The following is a 17891-nucleotide window of genomic DNA, read 5'->3' as shown; positions in this document are numbered from 1 at the left end:
AGTTAATAATGAGGTTCTAATAAAAAGGTATTCAGCTAATGTGATCAAGAAGTTAGAAGTATTACACATTAGTATTCAGAAAGTATTTAATATAAAATAAGTTGAATAAGGACAAATGCAATTCTACCTTGATTCTTGCCAGACACATGCCAAGGCCTTTATCACCAGGTTCATAAAAAACTGTCTATATTTCCTCAGTTCAACTCAAAGTTGTTTTGTAAAATAACAGAGACAGTGCTATACTGATAGTGGGAGATCAGAATCCAGTGTTTACTGTATTTAGGAAATAATGGAGAAGTTTGATTATAATGAATTATGTCTTTGTTCTTGAAATAGCAATTGGCTAACAAAGACTATGCTTGCATGTAACAAGACTGATAAGGAGATTGTGCTAGGATACCTTGGAATAGATTCATAATCAAACTTGTGGTTTCATTAGTATAGCCTTGTTTTGCAGACATTTTGGTAAAAAGTCGAGGAGACCTATTAATCAATCAACTTGTGGCAGATATGGCAGGACCTAACATCTCATGGGGTGTGGTAGAAAGACTAAGGGGATGGTTCCATTCAGAATTCAACTTTCATCTCCAAAATAAATGTAGATATATTCTTAGGAGGGTTAAGGAAACAGAGTCCAATGGATCCTGATAAAGATCTTGCTTAATTACAGAGTAGCCAAGAACTGCAAAAACTATAGCCAAAGGTTAATTTCTAGCTTTCATAATGGTAACCCTGGGTGAACAAAGAGCCAGCCCTCTGATCCCTTTTCCACCATTCCTAAGAAATAGAACATCTACATTTGAGGTTATAGTCTTATGAGGCTAGGGTCTGCACCAGCAATCTGAAGGTTGTTGGTTCAAATTCTGTAAATGCCAGAAGTGACTTTACACCATTGTGCCCTTGAGCAAGGCCCTTAACATGCAATTGCTTTGTCCTGGGTATGTCTTTAACTTACAGGGAAAACTTGGGGTTGGTGGTATGTTTGGCACTCCAGCCACCATGAAAAAACTCACACTGTTCCAGTGTAGTGCTGAGGTATCACCCGCCACACTTGGGTCCCAATCCAGGTTGTTTGTTGTATGGTGGGTGCGGCAACATGCTATCTGCTCATGCTCCCAAACTCACTCCCTCTCTCTTTCTTTCTCTCTCTCTTTGAAGACAAAAGCTGCCCACAGTGGAGGAGCTGAAGTACCTTGAAAAACTGTTTTTGAAATAGCCTGGTCTTGTGAAATGTTCTAGCAGATTAGACTAGAACTAGTGTGGATAAAAAATGAAAGGATAAAATTGTAGGTACAAGAGACCATAATACAGTTATTCCACAGGGTTGATGGATGTATTTATTAGTAGAAGTAGCAGTAGCAGTAGTAGTAATCATGTCACATTTATAGAGTACAGTGGATTATTTTACTTGTATGTCTACCGAAGAAAAACAAGAGCAGCAACATTTATCTCTGTTGCATGTTTTCATACTGTAGCAACCCGGCAGTCCGCGCTGGCGGAGTGACGCCTTGTGGGTAAATTATGTAAAATAGTTGTGGGGAATTTATGGGAAATTTATGTGAAAGTTATTGTGTGTAAAGATTAACTAAGTTCGTAATTGTCTTTCCTGTTGTAAATGTTATATGTGTTTGTGCGCAGCCCGGTGGAGTGGGTTGGGATATCGCCGTCCGGGGTTGTAAAAATGTAAATAGATACCGCCGTTAAGAAATGTCGTTTCGTTGTTGACCTTGACAGTGGTTAAGCGGATGAATTTGAGCTTTGCTTTCTGGCTATCTGTGAATAAAGAGATACAACAGGACAGAGCTGTTATTCATTGCTAAGATTTCATCTAAGCAATTAATGCCGAGACACTCGGAGTCGTGTGGTGTATGGGACACGAGTGCTCGTTACTTGAGAAGCTGGGTACAGCTGCGTGCTGCCGAGACGCTCGTAGTCGTGCGGTGTATGGGACACGGCCTCGACTTAAAGAGCTGGGTACAGCTGCGTGCCTAATGCTGGCAATCCGCTAGCCGACAGCTTGGAAGAGGTGCACGGCGAAATCGGCTTGAAAATCTTCAAGACTCGACCACGGGTCGCTACATTGGTGTCAGAAGTGGGAGACCAGGCTGTTTAGAAGACGCCGTCATGGAACAGAGTCTTGAAGAAGTAGAGCGTGCCATCTTAGAGAACAGCGTTACGTTAAACGCCTGATCAGCGGAGCTGTGCGGAGAAAAGAGGCAGACCGACCTGATGGTGCCAGTGTTCCCCGGACAGTGTTGCGATCGTCCAAGCACGGCCAGAGTGGGTCGTCGGCAGCCACCGCGATACCCCAGGTTACCAGTCGGCCGGTCCTCTTCTCTTGGTCACCTGCTAAGCTGCCGCGATACAACGGATTGACGCCCTTAGAGCCCTACCTTGCACAAGTGGACCTGGCCGCGATACACAATGAGTGGAACCGCGAAGAAGCTGCGACACACTTGGCCCTTGCCTTGGAGGGTCCCGCACTACAGGTACTCATTGATCTGACATCAGAAGAGTGTCGTGATCTTCAGGCTCTCACAGCTGCTCTCACCAGTCGCTTTGGACAAAGAACTTCAGCAGAATGCAACAGAGACAAGCTGACTAGCCGACGTCGGCATGAGGGTGAGAGTATAGGAGCCTTTGCCGCTGACGTCAGGGTATTGACACGAAAAGGTTATCCTACCTTCTCGACAACAGTGAGGGAAGAACTCAGACTTCATGCTTTCCTGCAGGGCCTCACACCAGAACGTCTTCGCCAGCATGTCTGTCTATCATCACCCCGAGATTTGAGCGAGGCAATGAGAGAGGCTGAGCGGGTCGAAGACATACTACAGGCGGAGTCACCGGCAAAACGAACACCACGACCGAGTCGATTAACCAGAGCCGTTGAACGAAGGGTGGAAGGGGACCTGTCTGAGGTAGTGGAGGTCAGCGCGCCAATCAACATCCACCCCGACAGAGACAACGAGTGGACTGCTGTTTTCGATGTGGAGAGCCAGGACACTTTGCCAGGGATTGCCCCGCCCCAAGTCCGTTACCTCGTACAGCATCACCGCAGGGAAACGACATCGGGGTGAGGCCGTGAGGGGGCCCTCGCTCCGTTTTTCAGCACCCTCAACAAAGACTGCTTCAAAGTTGGCGCTGTGGATTTTCCACTGGACTATACCTGGACTGCACTATTGATGGATGGCCATGCAGTGCCTTAGTGGACACGTGGTCCACTATTTGTTTGCTGAGAAAAGGAGTGTTGCCGAAACAGCTAGTCTTCTTCCCGAGGGCTGGACCCCCACACATAGCGAACTACGCACGGTTACGGGTGAACGGACAGTAATGCCCGGAAAGAAACTGTTATCTGTGATGGTAGGGACGAGCCAGACCAACCATAAAAGATCCGTGCATTATCGGGTTGGACTTGTTGGCCCGCTGGGGAGCATGTGTTGATGTCTCTAGGGCCGTCCTTTGCTTAAGTAATGAGACTGTGCCGCTCCAAACGGGCCGGAACCGTCCTGGAAGGGCTGCTGGCTTGGATGTGCCTGAATCCCGCGGCTCACCGGCTCCCGATCGTTGCTCAGGAGATGCAGAGGCTCAAGGGGATCCTCAGGAGAATGTTGCAGCTCAGACCAGTGCTTCCCAACGGTCTTCCTCACGCGACCGCCCATCAGCTGAGACCGTCCGCTGTAGAGGAATTGGGCCGTCGAAGTGGGGAACATCTGAACGCGACACAGCAGGAGCAACTTCAGCAACTTTTGAGAGACTATGTGGACGTTTTTGCGGCTCGAGAGGAGGACTGTACTAGGACGAATTTAGTGAAACATCACATAGACACTGGCAATGCCACTCCCATTCGTTTGCGCCCCCACCGATTGCCTCTTGCGAAGCGTCAAGCTGCCGAGGAAATGATTTGTGAGATGGCAGCCAACGACGTCATTGAGCCTTCGGACAGCCCCTGGGCTGCACCAATGGTCATGGTACGGAAGAAAACGGGGTTGGCGCCCTGTGTGGACTTTCGAAGGTTAAACGAAGTCACTCGAAAAGACTCGTACCCACTGCCACGCATCGATGATGCACTGGATTATGTGACTGGATCCTGCTGGTTCAGCACCTTGGACTTGCACAGTGGGTATTGGCAAGTGGAACTAGCACCAGAGGACCGACACAAAACCGCATTCACCATAGGGCAAGGGTTGTGGCAATTCAAAGTGATGCCGTTTGGGCTGTGTAACGCACCGGCCACTTTTGAAAGACTGATGGAGAGGGTGCTGAAAGACATTCCCGAACCCGTGTGTGGTCTATCTGGACGATTTGTTAATCCATGCCAGAGACTTTGATCAGGCTATCCACAACTTACGGGAAGTCTTGACGGCCATTCAGTAGCGCCGGGTTGCGGTTGAACCCGCAAAATGTAACCTCCTCTCCCAACAGACTCAGTTTCTGGGACATGTGGTTAGCGAGTGGAGTGGCTACCGACCCAACAAAGGTGACTGCCGTGAGCAACTGGCCCCCACCAGCCAACGTCACCGAGCTGCGGAGCTTTCTGGGCTTAGCTTCATACTACCGAAGATTCGTGAAAAACTTTGCAACTATTGCTAACCCCTTGCACCAGCTAACGAGTAAGGGCCAACAGTTCGAGTGGACGGAGGACTGCGCCGATGCCTTCCAACAACTCAAAGCTGCTCTTACCAGTGCACCTGTCCTGGCATACCCTGACCCCAACCAACCCTTTATTTTGGACACGGACGCCAGTAATGTGGGGGTCGGCGCAGTACTCTCCCAAAAGGGGGAGACCGGAGAAAGAGTGGTGGCCTACTATAGTTGCAGCCTCAGTCGGCCGGAGAAAAACTACTGTGTTACCCGGCGGGAACTATTGGCAGTGATCTTGGCAGTGCGACACTTCAAGCCTTACCTTTTGGGCACTAAGTTCACGATTCGAACTGACCATGCTAGCCTTACATGGCTGTTAAACTTCCGGCAACCTGAGGGCCAGGTGGCAAGGTGGATAGAAATACTTCAGGAGTATGATTTCGAGGTGCAACATCGACCAGGGACGGCAGCATGCAAATGCTGATGCCCTCTCCAGGCGGCCATGCGTCCTCGATGACTGCCGATATTGCAGCCGGCAAGAGGAAAGGGGTATGGGACCATCATCATCAGCAGCCGGACTAGAAGAAACGGATGGAGCAGAGGAACCATTCACCATCGACCAGTTAAGGCAACTACAAGCAGACGACCAAGTGCTGAAGGAGGTAAGGGGTTGGCTGGAGACCCAGGAATGCCCGATTGGCAAACCGTATCTTCCCAAGGGCGGAACTCAAGTTGTTACATTCGCAGTGGGGCAGCCTGGAGTTGCACGATGGTGTGATCTACCGAAGATGGCAGGGACCAAGAGGGGGTACTGACCATTTGCAACTTCTGGTTCCCATGGCTTTACGCACAACGGTCCTCCGTTGGGTTCATGGAGCAGCTGGATCTGGGCACTTTGGAAATACAAAGACAGTCGCGCGGCTGCGCAGCGATTCTATTGGCCCGGATGTCGACAAGATGCGGAGATGCACGTCCACTGCTGTGACGTTTGCACGGCGCAGAAAGGACCTGGTCAACGCTCTCACGCGCCACTACAACAGTATCTCGTCGGGATCCCATGGAGAGGATTGGGGTAGATGTGCTGGGTCCTTTCCCTACCACAGAGGCCGGAAATAGTTTTGTTTTAGTGGCGATGGACTATTTTACCAAATGGCGGAGGCATACGCCATTCAGATCAAAGTGCCTCCACAGCCGCTCAAAACTGCTGGACGAAATGTTCACTCGATTGGGTGCGAATGAACTGCACAGCGACCAGGGGCGGAACTTTGAGAGCCGGTTGTTTAAAGAGGTGTGTCAGCGGATGGGGGTGAAGAAGACCCGGACCACCCCCCTTCACCCGCAGAAGCGATGGACTGGTAGAACGGTTTAACCGCACCTTGGCGCCAACTTGCGATCCTCACTAGTCAACACCAGAGAGACTGGGATCAACATTTGCCTCTGGTCTTGTGGGCGTATAGGGCGGCTGTTCAGGAATCGAGTCAGTGCACACCGGCGGGGCTGATGTTCGGAAGGGAGATGCGCACGCCGGTGGACTTGGTGTTTGGCTTACCCCCTGAGCCTGAGCTTGCTGGCGGTCACGAAACGGACTATCTCCGACGATTGAAAGAGCGACTGGACACTGTACACCAACTGGCCAGAGAGGCCCTAGAGGGAGCTGGAGCCCGCCAGAAGCGGGCATATGACACTCGGGCGCATGGTCCAACCCTGAAGCATGGGGACAAAGTGTGGGTGTTTTGCCCCCAGAGGAAACGGGGGTTGTCCCCAAAACTGACGCACCATTGGCTGGGACCTGGAGAAATTTTGGATGCAATTTCGGACGTGGTTTTCGAGTCCGAATGCCTGGACGGGCAGGCGGGTGGTGCTGCATAAAGACCGTTTGGCACCATACCACCCATTGGCCCCAGCACCAGAAAGACTTGAGAACCAAAGCAACTCTCCAACATCCACCCTCGGTGCCGAGACAGAACTTGACAGTCTCAGGACTGAGCCTGGCACGGGTGATGAAGAGTCAGGCAGGCCCAAGCGTGTCCGCCGCCCGGCCAGGACATTTATCAGACTTTGTTTGTGAAAATTAGGGTTGTGGGGACACTAACCCTCCTGGGGGCGGGGGACGGGGCTGTGTAGCAACCCGGCAGTCCGCGCTGGCGGAGTGATGCCTTGTGGGTAAATTATGTAAAATAGTTGTGGGGAATTTATGGGAAACCGTCGTTAAGAAATGTCGTTTCGTTGTTGACCTTGACAGTGGTTAAGCGGATGAATTTGAGCTTTGCTTTCTGGCTATCTGTGAATAAAGAGATACAACAGGACAGAGCTGTTATTCATTGCTAAGATTTCATCTAAGCAATTAATGCCGAGACACTCGGAGTCGTGCGGTGTATGGGACACGAGTGCTCGTTACTTGAGAAGCTGGGTACAGCTGCGTGCTGCCGAGACGCTCGTAGTCGTGCGGTGTATGGGACGGCGCTCGTACTTAAAGAGCTGGGTACAGCTGCGTGCCTAATGCTGGCAATCCGCTAGCCGACAGCTTGGAAGAGGTGCACGGCGAAATCGGCTTGAAAATCTTCAGGACTCGACCACGGGTCGCTACAATACAAACAATGTAGGTCAAAATGCTTTACAATATGTCAAAGAAGAAGTTACATGCAAAGAAAAGCAATTTAAAATTAAATAAGAAAAATAATGCATAAATAGTATACAAAATAGACATAACATAAAATCTTTATATATAGTAAGCTACCGTGGCTGTTCATTAGTCTGTCCAGGATTTTAAATCACCTGTAGCTCACAAACTGTTTGACCTTTTCACCTGAAAACTGGTACACATATACTACGTGACGTCTACTATCTGCTTTCGGGGTGATGATTGACCTTCAAAAGGTTATTCCTCTTTTTATTTTTATTTTGTTTTATTGTAGAATCAACTTTAGGCAGCAGCCAGTAGGGCAGCTGTGTGGTGCATGCATACAGATGCCGTTCTCATCCTTACCACCTTCGCCTTCACTTCCCTTACCTATTCATATCTTAAATCATTCTTGAGGCAGATTGAAGACTTAAGAGCCAGCTTAAGAGAAAATGAAAGAAAACGTACTAAGTAATTGCAACACGAACACTGACTTAATCAGTTTTAACACGAAAAGACACCGACGAAAGAAGAGAAGAAGCGGGTTGCTAAGGTTGAGAAAACAAGAGCTGCTCACGAAGCAGCAAGCGCATCAACTTCTGAGCAAACGAATGCTAAACGTACAGAGAAAGAGTAGGAAAACAATGAATGCTCAAGTCAAGTGTATTAACTGCACGTTATCATGTAGTGCGCTGTTACTGGTAGCTATATAATTCAGAGAAATAGAGTCTTTAAATATAAAATTTTTTTTAAGGGTCTATGAACTGGTTGCCACTCTTGCACAATTCTAAAGAAAAATATATTAAAATACAATATATAAATGAATTTTACATAATAGAAAATAGTCTCTTCAGAGACAGAATAAGGAGCTTAGAAATTCTAGAGAATCTCATAAGTAGATATGCTTTTCTTCCAGATTATGAAGGTGAATCTTAGTGGATCAGGAAAACACTTACTACTTCTGGTGAGGATTGGATTTAATATTATCAGGTTTGTGTTGTTCCAAAATCAAATAAAAGTTGTTTGCACAGGACAGTTATTTAATTTTAATTAGTCTCTAAGAAATTAAAGCTGGGATTTCATGATATGGCAAGAAAGATTCCTGAAAAATCCCATCTGAAACAGATAACAAAAAATCCTTTATCATTCATTCCTTTTTGGCATTATAGATAGACTAGATGTGTTAACCAGTTTCACCCAAGTAATTTCTTAAGACAATGGATGTCAGTTATAGTGCTGTTAATTGGATGTATCAGAAATACTGTGTAACTGAGTACTTTTCTGTATACAATATATTTTTTTTTTTTACAAGGGTTTAATTTTATTAGTTCACACAGGGGCTCCTTACTCTCGAACATGCTACATACAATTGCCCAGGAGTAAAATATTTGTGCTGTTGATCAATTCTTAGCTTTTGTTGATAGTCATTGAAAAAATATAGTTTTACAGGACATTGTGTTCTTCTGAATTTAAACAGGTAGCTAAAAAGAGTAATGGGAATTTGAGGTATAAATATAATTTCACCCTGTAATACATTCTATAAATATTGTAGCTTCAACCAGAACTGAATGTAATTATTTGATCTGTAATCTTAAATTGTCACAAAGTTTTAGAGGGTTTAGTTCAGAAGCAATATAAACTGAATCATAGTTTACTTTAACTTAGTAACATTGACTTTTACAGGCTGAACGTTTACATCACTTTTTAAGCATCGTACAGAAAAAACAGGTAACAATAAATAATACTGTGAATGATGTACAATGTCTTTAAGGCGGAGTTAAATTGTCAGGAGGACAGACTTGGATTCTGCCTTCCATGGAGTGAAGCATTGTGGGTAGCAGGAAAGAACAGAGAAAATAAAGTATGTGATTACTCTTCGTGTCCGTTTAAATTATTATTAGTTAGTAGTTCAAATTTTTAAGAGAGTTCTTTATGAAAACTGTGCATCAAACGAAGCAAAAGCTCACACATGCACACATTAACTTCATATTAAAGTCTTGGACTGAAATCAACTCTCCAAGTGTTTTAATCAACACATTGCTGTGAATGACAACTGTTCTTATAGTTTTCTCTCCTACATTGTGGTCCTTGGAGTCAGAAAGTAGTGTTTACAGTGGTCCATATGTTTGAGTTAGAAGCAGGTAGTGATTCAGTTTGCCCACAAATGGTAATCTGTTGGCTTGCCTACTTAGAAGACTATGAAGTGTATTACCCTAGTCAAGAATTATCTGTAGCATTGAACATAAGAGCATCAAGCACAGATCAGGCCAATTGATAAGGAGGGAATTGCGAAGATGACACCCCTCAGTCAGTGTAGAGCTAGCTCATCCTTTCATGGAAGTAGCTGTCTGGACATTGAACTCTGTGTTGCCCTCCTGCCCTGAGATCCTCTCCTAGTAGCTTATTTATGTGTAGTATATTTGGTACATTTGTTACTACTGTTATTTTTTATTATTAGTTGTAATAATTATGTATTGTTATGCATTTGAAAGTATTCCTATGTATTCAATTACCTATTAATTATTTATAATATAGTTCTTTACTTCTCTTGCACGTCATCAGGTCTGTCTTAACCTATGGGCACTGGCCGGGGGCTTCAGGAGCATAGGGCCCACAGTGTTTCTGAGGCCTATATATGTTTCTGTTTTGATATCAAAACAGGGGCCCCAGCACACTACTTTGCCTGGGGACCTATGATACTGTTAAGATGGCCCTGTGTTTATGCATATGTTGAACCGCAGTCCTGGGGTACATTATTTCCTGTCACTGTATACTTCGATACTGTGTACAGTATACACAATAACGCCTTTTGACTTGATTTGTCTTGAATAGTTAATTAGTCTTACCACAAGTAAGTACTGTAGGCTTACTGCCTGCAAATCTGACACACTCCTTACCTTGTGTTCAACCTAGCAGTATACTTTTGGACCTGGTGGCACAGCCAGTATCCTCGCTGCCTTTTGAACCAAACACAACACACAATTATGACTATTAAGTATGAGAGAATGCTGCAGTTCAGCCTTCTACTTGGAACAGTATCTACAAGGTTCACAATAGTAACGGTTGATTCCACCAGAAAGAGTAATTCCATTCAGCCTGTGCTCAGGTCTCCAAATAGAAACATTAAAGGGGTGCAGACCTTGGGTTAACAGTTAAACGTGTGGGTGTGTGTGTGTTTGGAAAAAGGTTGAGCGGTTGCAATAAGAGAGAATGAAGATGTATTGGCTTGAAAAGTTTACATTTACACGTAATGACGTTAATATGCGATTTTAATACTTCCAACGTCTTAAGTGAAAAAAAAAAAGCCATTAGTGTAATCCTAAAAAAAGCCCTATATATGCTCATTTAAAAAAATGTTTATACTTAAAAGAATAAGACCTAAATTGGGGATGTAGCTCAGTGGTAGAGCGCACGCTTCGCATGTGTGAGGCCCCGGGTTCAATCCCCGGCATCTCCACATAATTGGTAATATTTTAAGGCTTTGTTTCACAATTACACCACACCACCATTCTGGTATCGTGGGCCACGAACATTTCAAACATAAAAATAATAAAGAAGGTGAACTTTCCGTAGTCCAATTTAAAGCATAACAACAGTACGAAACGTGTGTTTAAAAGTTTCACGTACTGACGTCATTATATTACTTTACAGTCATTCTGAAACGTCCATTATAATTAACACAAAATAGTAAGGTTTGATTATTTTTCCGCATTTTTTGGGGAGCGTTGCGTTAGACGCTACTTAAATGACGAGGCTTTTCTAGTATGAAATTACAGAGGATTAGGTGCAGTCGTGTGTTTACAGCTATCAGTTTTCATTCATGACATATAAACCTACGAGGAAAGTGAAACTTGATATTATATATTTAAATATTCTCTACCTTTCAAACTGCAGTCATTCTTTATTGTATGTGTGAAGGTTTGTCGTATTTCGTAGTATCATAATGGGATTTAAAATATCACTTTTCATTTATTACCTATAAATTTACGAAGGCAGTGGAATCCATTAATCTTAATTGAATATAGGGAATTTCAATATCTCATCATGAAAAAATGATAAAATGTTTAAATTTGTGCGATTGTATCTGCTTAACTATTAAAAAGATTTCTGTTCATCCAAGTTTATCTTTCTTAGATATGTGAATTACACACAGCCATTTAACGTTCTCCTTGACTGCGGTAAAAGCTGCATTCTTCACTTTTTACCAAACATTTTCGAAAGGAATGTGGAATTCCCAACACAAAATACAGTTAAATTATTTATATAGTCCGATAGTCTGGGCGCTGCAGCTGTCCTGACGTAACGGAATCTTCCTCCCCTGACGTAGACGTGACGCAAGTAGCTGCCGAGTTCAACAATACCTTTTAGTCTTTGGAGCGCGCGCTGCTGAGCCACGATGGCGAACATTATCTCCTCGATATCTTCATATTTCAAGATTCATTTCGGACAAAAATACCCGAAATCCGAAAGGATAAGGATTTTTCAAAGAAGCCTTTGATTTCGGGAGAACCGGGAATTGGTGGGAATGGAATTATATAATGATGCTTATTTAAAAAAGCAAAACCGGGCCCTTCTGTGAGGGCTAACGAAAGGGTTTCTGACAACACTGTTAAATGAAGATGTGTTTTCAGTTCTCTGGGATTGTGATGATTTGTAAGTACAGTACTCTGCTTAACCACTCCGCATTCTGATAACGGCAGTTTTTGTATTTGTTTTTATTATTTTTTGATATTGAAAGAAATAGTACATAGATACTAAATATATTGACTTCTCACGTAAAAAACACTTCTTTAGGCTTGTACGTGCCGAAACGGAATTTAAGACCGTGTAGTTATTAATTATTAACAATATCCAGTGTTATAAGTGCGTTAATATTTAAACGACTAATACATATTGATCTCCAGCATAGCCTACTTAACATTCGGCATGTTCCCGTCTGGTTTTTAAGTGTAACGCCGAGAATCAGCCGCTTATGAAATATTTTGTTGACAAGGTTTAAAAGTGTATAATAGACTGGCAGCAGTTATAAAGCTTACTTCAGTGGACACAGCTGTATTCGTGCTAGCTACAGATGTTTCATTACGGTCGCCTGAGCAGGGACGTGTGAATAACATATGGAAGCAACATGTCGCCATATGGTTTATTTTGCTTTTCGCCGTCTAGTATATCAGTCATACACATTCCGAATGAAATTACCGTGACACCAGCAGGCAGTGGTAGATTTCCTAGAGCGAGTTAAACAGCTGTAGATTAGATTAGTATGATAGATGATACTAACTATACCTTTCAATATCCCTATGATGACCAGAGGCTTCTGCTCATCTGTAAAATATCATAATAGTTTTCAGCTTCTACATTCATGTGGAAAATATGAATAATTAATTACAACGCATGGACATTTTTTTTACACGGTGTACAGCAGAAACATATTTTTAAAAATTATAAATTTGGTTTCATTAACTATCACATACCATAAACTTTAATTGTTATCCCTAAACTGGCCCAATTATAAATGATCGGGGGTGAATGTGCCCTGAGATGAACTGGTGCCCCATCCAGAGTTGATACCTGCTTTGCTGTGATTGGCTCTTATCCTGTCACTCTGAACTGGCTACTGGATTAAGTAGACTTAATAATGAATGGAGGAATGGATAAATGAGGATGGGGGTGGTAGAGTTGGAAGGCAGTAAAAATTTCCAATAAAACTAAGAATTAGCCTTGGCTTTATGGTTATATGCACGTTGAGGCATTCTGTTGTTTATACATATATTTGTATCCATCTAAACATATTTATACAATTAAGATTTTTTTTGAACAAAAAGTCACTGATGATGATTTAAAATTTTTTAAATTTTACTTTTGTGTTTTTATCTGTCGATATGGCTAATGTAATAACCCGAAGTAATGAACAGAGAACACTATGCCAATATTCTGTATGTTTATGTTCGAATTACACAGTTTATTATTGTATTCAATGTGCAATGACCATAGTAATAAGGAATCACATACACTTGCATGTTTGTTTTTAAACATGGACTGGAACAATGAATTTTCTTTGTGTTCTTGTTGCAAATTATACATTTCACTGTTGACATGATGAACTAATAAATACCAACTTTGTAATCTAAAGCATTACTAGTTTTCATTTGTAAAATTTGATTGTAGTTTTCACTGTTTTATTTTGTGTACTAACATATTGTTTCAGTTTGTGAAGCAACTTGATGAGTCAATAATCAGGAAACAGCAGTTAAAATGGTCACATTTAAAAAAATGGATTGGTGGTAACATATACTGAGGGTTTACATTAATTTTGTAAAGTATCAAATCTGCATGAAGTATAATATAGTGAATTGGTGTATATTTCATAGAAAGTTAATAACACAAATGAGCACATTCACAGTGCAGCATCAAAGTATAGAAAAGCAACCTTTTAAATTAATAAGGAAAATTCATTCATTCAATTTTATAAACTCATCATTGGATTTTGTTTCTGTTATTCACAAACTTATTTCACTTATTTAAAAAAAATGGTTAATGTCATTTATATGTCTCTGATCCCTTTTTGCATGTTTTTTCCCAATAAACTTTCTTATCTATTGCTTCTTTTTAGATTAACATACTGACTGCCTTGAGGTATCTTAACACATTTTTTCTGTCAGTTCAACATTTCGTATTTGGGAAATAACTTTGTACCTCTGATTTGATTACACTTGATTAGCTCCCTCCCCAGTAATGATTGGCAATTAAAATATGCATATAAATAAGGTACTTAGTAATTCAACTGTTCAATGGGCAATTAAATTGCTTAATTGCAATTTAAACTCTTAATTGTAATTGGCAAATGAATAACTATATAGATTTAGGATATTATACATAAATACTTTATTAAATCTGTTATTCACAATTAATCAGTCAATTAATTAATTGTTAGACTGTATAAAAGACACTGATATAAAATATCAAAAGACAGGTGGTGGCTACATTTTGAGTTGTAGTGTCTTAACAGCTAGTCATTTTTTCAGTAAAACAAATTATTCTGACAGCCTTGTCATAATTTACTTCATTATGCCATACTCAGGGAACATTTTAATACAAATGTCATTAACATTGTAAAAGAGTTTTTGGTATGGCACAGCAAATAGTATTGCTGCCTCATGGAGCAGGAGATCTTGGTTCAATTTTCAGCCCTGTCACTATTTACATTATCTGGGGTGCTCCATGTGCCCATGTGGATTTTCTTGGGATACTCTGCAAAGAATGTGAGTTTACGTTAATTGGTGTCTGTAAAAACTGACCTGTTATAAGTAAGTGTCAGTGTACACACAAGAGTGCCCTGCCCTAGACTGAAGTCCTGATTGGGTGGGTTATCTGCAACCCTGCAATGGGAAAAGAAAAACAGGTAAAGATACATTAGCTGTTATTTATTATATTTCTGATACTTCATAAAACATGTTAATATTGAATTAATCAAATATATATGCTGCTCTTTCTTTTTCCACAAACTTACCAATTTTATAAATTATTGGTAATGTACGCTTTAATTTGTTTTATTCTTTTTTTAAAATGTTACATTTTTAAAAATGCAGCTGGATTTTTGAATAAAACATCACTTTTATTAAATTTGATTATAAAAATTTATAGAAAATGCAAGGATGGAAAATTAATTCAGTGCAGGGTTATTAATAAACTTTGTAGTTCTGTACACCTCTGTACACATTTTAGTACAAATTTTATAGGTGAACATTTTTACACTTTAAGCAACAAAATGTAGGTGCCTTTTTCCTCAGAATATATTTGCATTTTTTAATCCAGTAGAGTATATTAAAATTTACTTTTTTATATTTCATCATAGATTTTGACTGTGTAAGTTATACAAATAACCAGCATATTATCATATTTGGTATGGGTGTTAAAAAATATAAATATCTTAATTCTAATCATTCTACTGTGTTATCCTTCATTGCCACAGTTCCTTTACACTTGGAAGTTTCCCTAAATGTGGATACTTGTTTGTTTATAGTAATATTACCTTTTCTGATCAGTCTGTAGCTGCATTATTTATAATTCATTTTAATAACAATGCAATGTTATCCTCAGGTTATAAGATTAACAAACAGTACGCATATGGGCACATGAAGAATTGTTTCTTAAATGTATGAATATTGTGTGTATATATCCATATTTATATGTGATTCTTATATATGTATATATTTTTTTGGTTACAAATGTTATATTCAATATGTGACGAGACTTATTCATGGAGGGTTTTTGGTGTCATGGAGTCACTAGTCAGTGGGAGATGTGCAAACAAGAATTTCATCATACTTGGTACACATGACAAAAATCTTGATCCTGTTGATGTCATTGCAGAAAAAGAATAAGTCAATAAATCAGTTGTATTATAATGCTATATTACAAAAAATAAATATATAATTTTCTGAAAGACAATGAAAAAATATCTCTGTATATCATACTAGCTTCTAGTACGTTTGTGATGAATCAAAAATCTTTCTCCTTAAGACCTTTAATTGAGGATATGAAAATGACTAGAGAGTATAAATATTACTTTGTGTTTAATAAGCAACTGAAACTTCTGAGTTCAAAAGTAAAATTCTTTATTTGTGTAAAAATTAAATACAGCACATTCTCAACAGTCATTGTGTTAAACAAATTTAATTCAGATTACCATACTATTGTACAATAGAAGAGAGAACAAGTTTTTCACATTCAGTCATTCATACCAAATCTGTTTGGATCCAAGAAAAATAATTTGAGTTCAACTTGCTTGTTCATCACAGTCTTCTAAATCTGTCATTGAACCTAATATAAGCTCCATTATGTATCTTGCAGGGGGACATTATGACAAATATGTCTGAAGATAAAGTGCAAACTAAATGTGTTAATCTGAAATACAACAAAATATAAAACAATGTTCGTCTATGCCCTCAATACCATCGTATTGCATATACATGTGTGACATTTTTATTTTGTCTTAACCTTAGTCTTTGTGTAAGCCCTTAGCTTCTTTTCTTGAAATCTGTATGTGTATAACCCACCATTTTGTAATGCAGTTCCACACTATTTTAGTGGAATTTTAATGAGTAATGCTAAACTTTCCCTTGTCAATAAAATTGTATGTTTTACAGAATTGTTACACAATTTATTGGGTTACAGTTTGTTCACAGGTAAAAGTTATCTGTTGTGATGAACATATGACTACTATAGGAAACAAATGTAATTTCTCAAAAAATGTTCACATCTATGTGCTCTGTTTGCCAAAATAGTAGATTGTTTTAGTGTACAGTCCTAGAAAGCATTAGACACAAGTGGTGCTATTGTAAATAGCATGAAGGTCGATTGACCATTAAGGTTTACAGCATGTCTGCAGTGTATAATACTTATTTAAGGTTTTATGAAGACATACATGGTTAAGTATATGTTTGCAAAAAAAGGCCCCTTCCTTCTTAAGACTGGACTTGAATTTAACGTTATTATATTAATTACTGTGCAACTGTGTTTCTTTCCTTGTTCGTGTGTACTACTTGAATAGTGTAAGATGCACTACAAATATTGAATATGTAAAACTCACTGCTCAGACATGTGGTGAAGATATTAATGAAGACACCCATTATTCATCAAAGAGCAGGATCACCAAATGAATGACAGGCAGCTGTGGAAATCAGCATCCCCTGCTGGAGGCAGATAAGTACAATTCTGTCAAAGGACATTTTGTGGTCTTTTGAGCACGTGGAAATCGTTCAGAAGGGCGAACATCTTGTCTAGCTGCTAGCCAAAAAAAAAAGAACCCTAAATTCCAAGGGGGTACTGAAATGAAAGTCCCATGAAATATGAACTTGTGGACAACATTCCGGATATTATGCACATAAATATCCATGAGATGAATGAAGAGGGCAAAATAAACATGTTTTTAAATTATAGGAGCAAGTAAGTTTGGTAAAATAGAAAATACTAGTACAGACTTCACTTTTTAGTGCATAATTTAAAAAATGTACAAGGCCAGTAGATGAGTTAAGGCCAGAAAATGACAACTTGAACTTGCATTCACCTCTCCTGAACTTGTATAATTTGATTAAATAAAAACCTAATTTTTCACCCCCATCTTTAGTCCACCCACATTAGTAATTTTTAATACACCTTCAGACAATGGCATATTAGTGATCGGAGTGAATGCAAGGCAATGTTTTCTACTTCCAATGATTATTTAACCACAGTTTTTCATCTATTAAGAAGGCATAAATGACTTGCTTTTTAATGACACGCCTGAGGACGTCCCTTTATTCCCAGTACTACTCAAGACAGGACGAATACCACTTTTGAATGAACACCCTAGGTTGTTGGGTAAAAATAATCCCTTTATTCATTAATTAGGTACACTTCGGTTTCCGTCTCCAGTTAAAATAGCCGGTGCAAGCCCAGCCCCATTATAAGATCAATAATGCGGTCCTGGAGTAATAATAATAGAGCTCCGGAGAGAAGAAAAGGTTTGCGCTGCTATTTTTGGCACAGACTCCTGGGTGCGTCAATAGCGGCGTTCCCTGCGTCACGCACCATTCTGCCGTCCCCTATCACTTTTTCCCTTTCGTTTGACTAAATTGGTTCGCCCACGACAACTGACGCTGCTCTGTTGTTAATGAGCTCCCTCTGTCTGTTCTCACAACACAAGCAGATG

General features: G+C 40.7%; 1 non-coding gene across 1 annotated transcript; it reads left to right on the top strand.

The window, feature by feature from the left end:
- The first annotated feature begins 10586 nt into the window (after nt 1–10586).
- On the top strand, nt 10587–10658 carry trnaa-cgc. Its single transcript has one exon. It is a non-coding gene; the product is annotated as a tRNA-Ala (tRNA).
- The last annotated feature ends 7233 nt before the right edge of the window (nt 10659–17891 follow it).

This window comes from Polypterus senegalus, chromosome 6, assembly GCF_016835505.1.
Source record: "Polypterus senegalus isolate Bchr_013 chromosome 6, ASM1683550v1, whole genome shotgun sequence".
Lineage (NCBI taxonomy): Eukaryota > Metazoa > Chordata > Cladistia > Polypteriformes > Polypteridae > Polypterus > Polypterus senegalus.
Note: the sequence above shows the minus strand (reverse complement) of the source record. Positions and strands in the feature narration are given on the sequence as shown.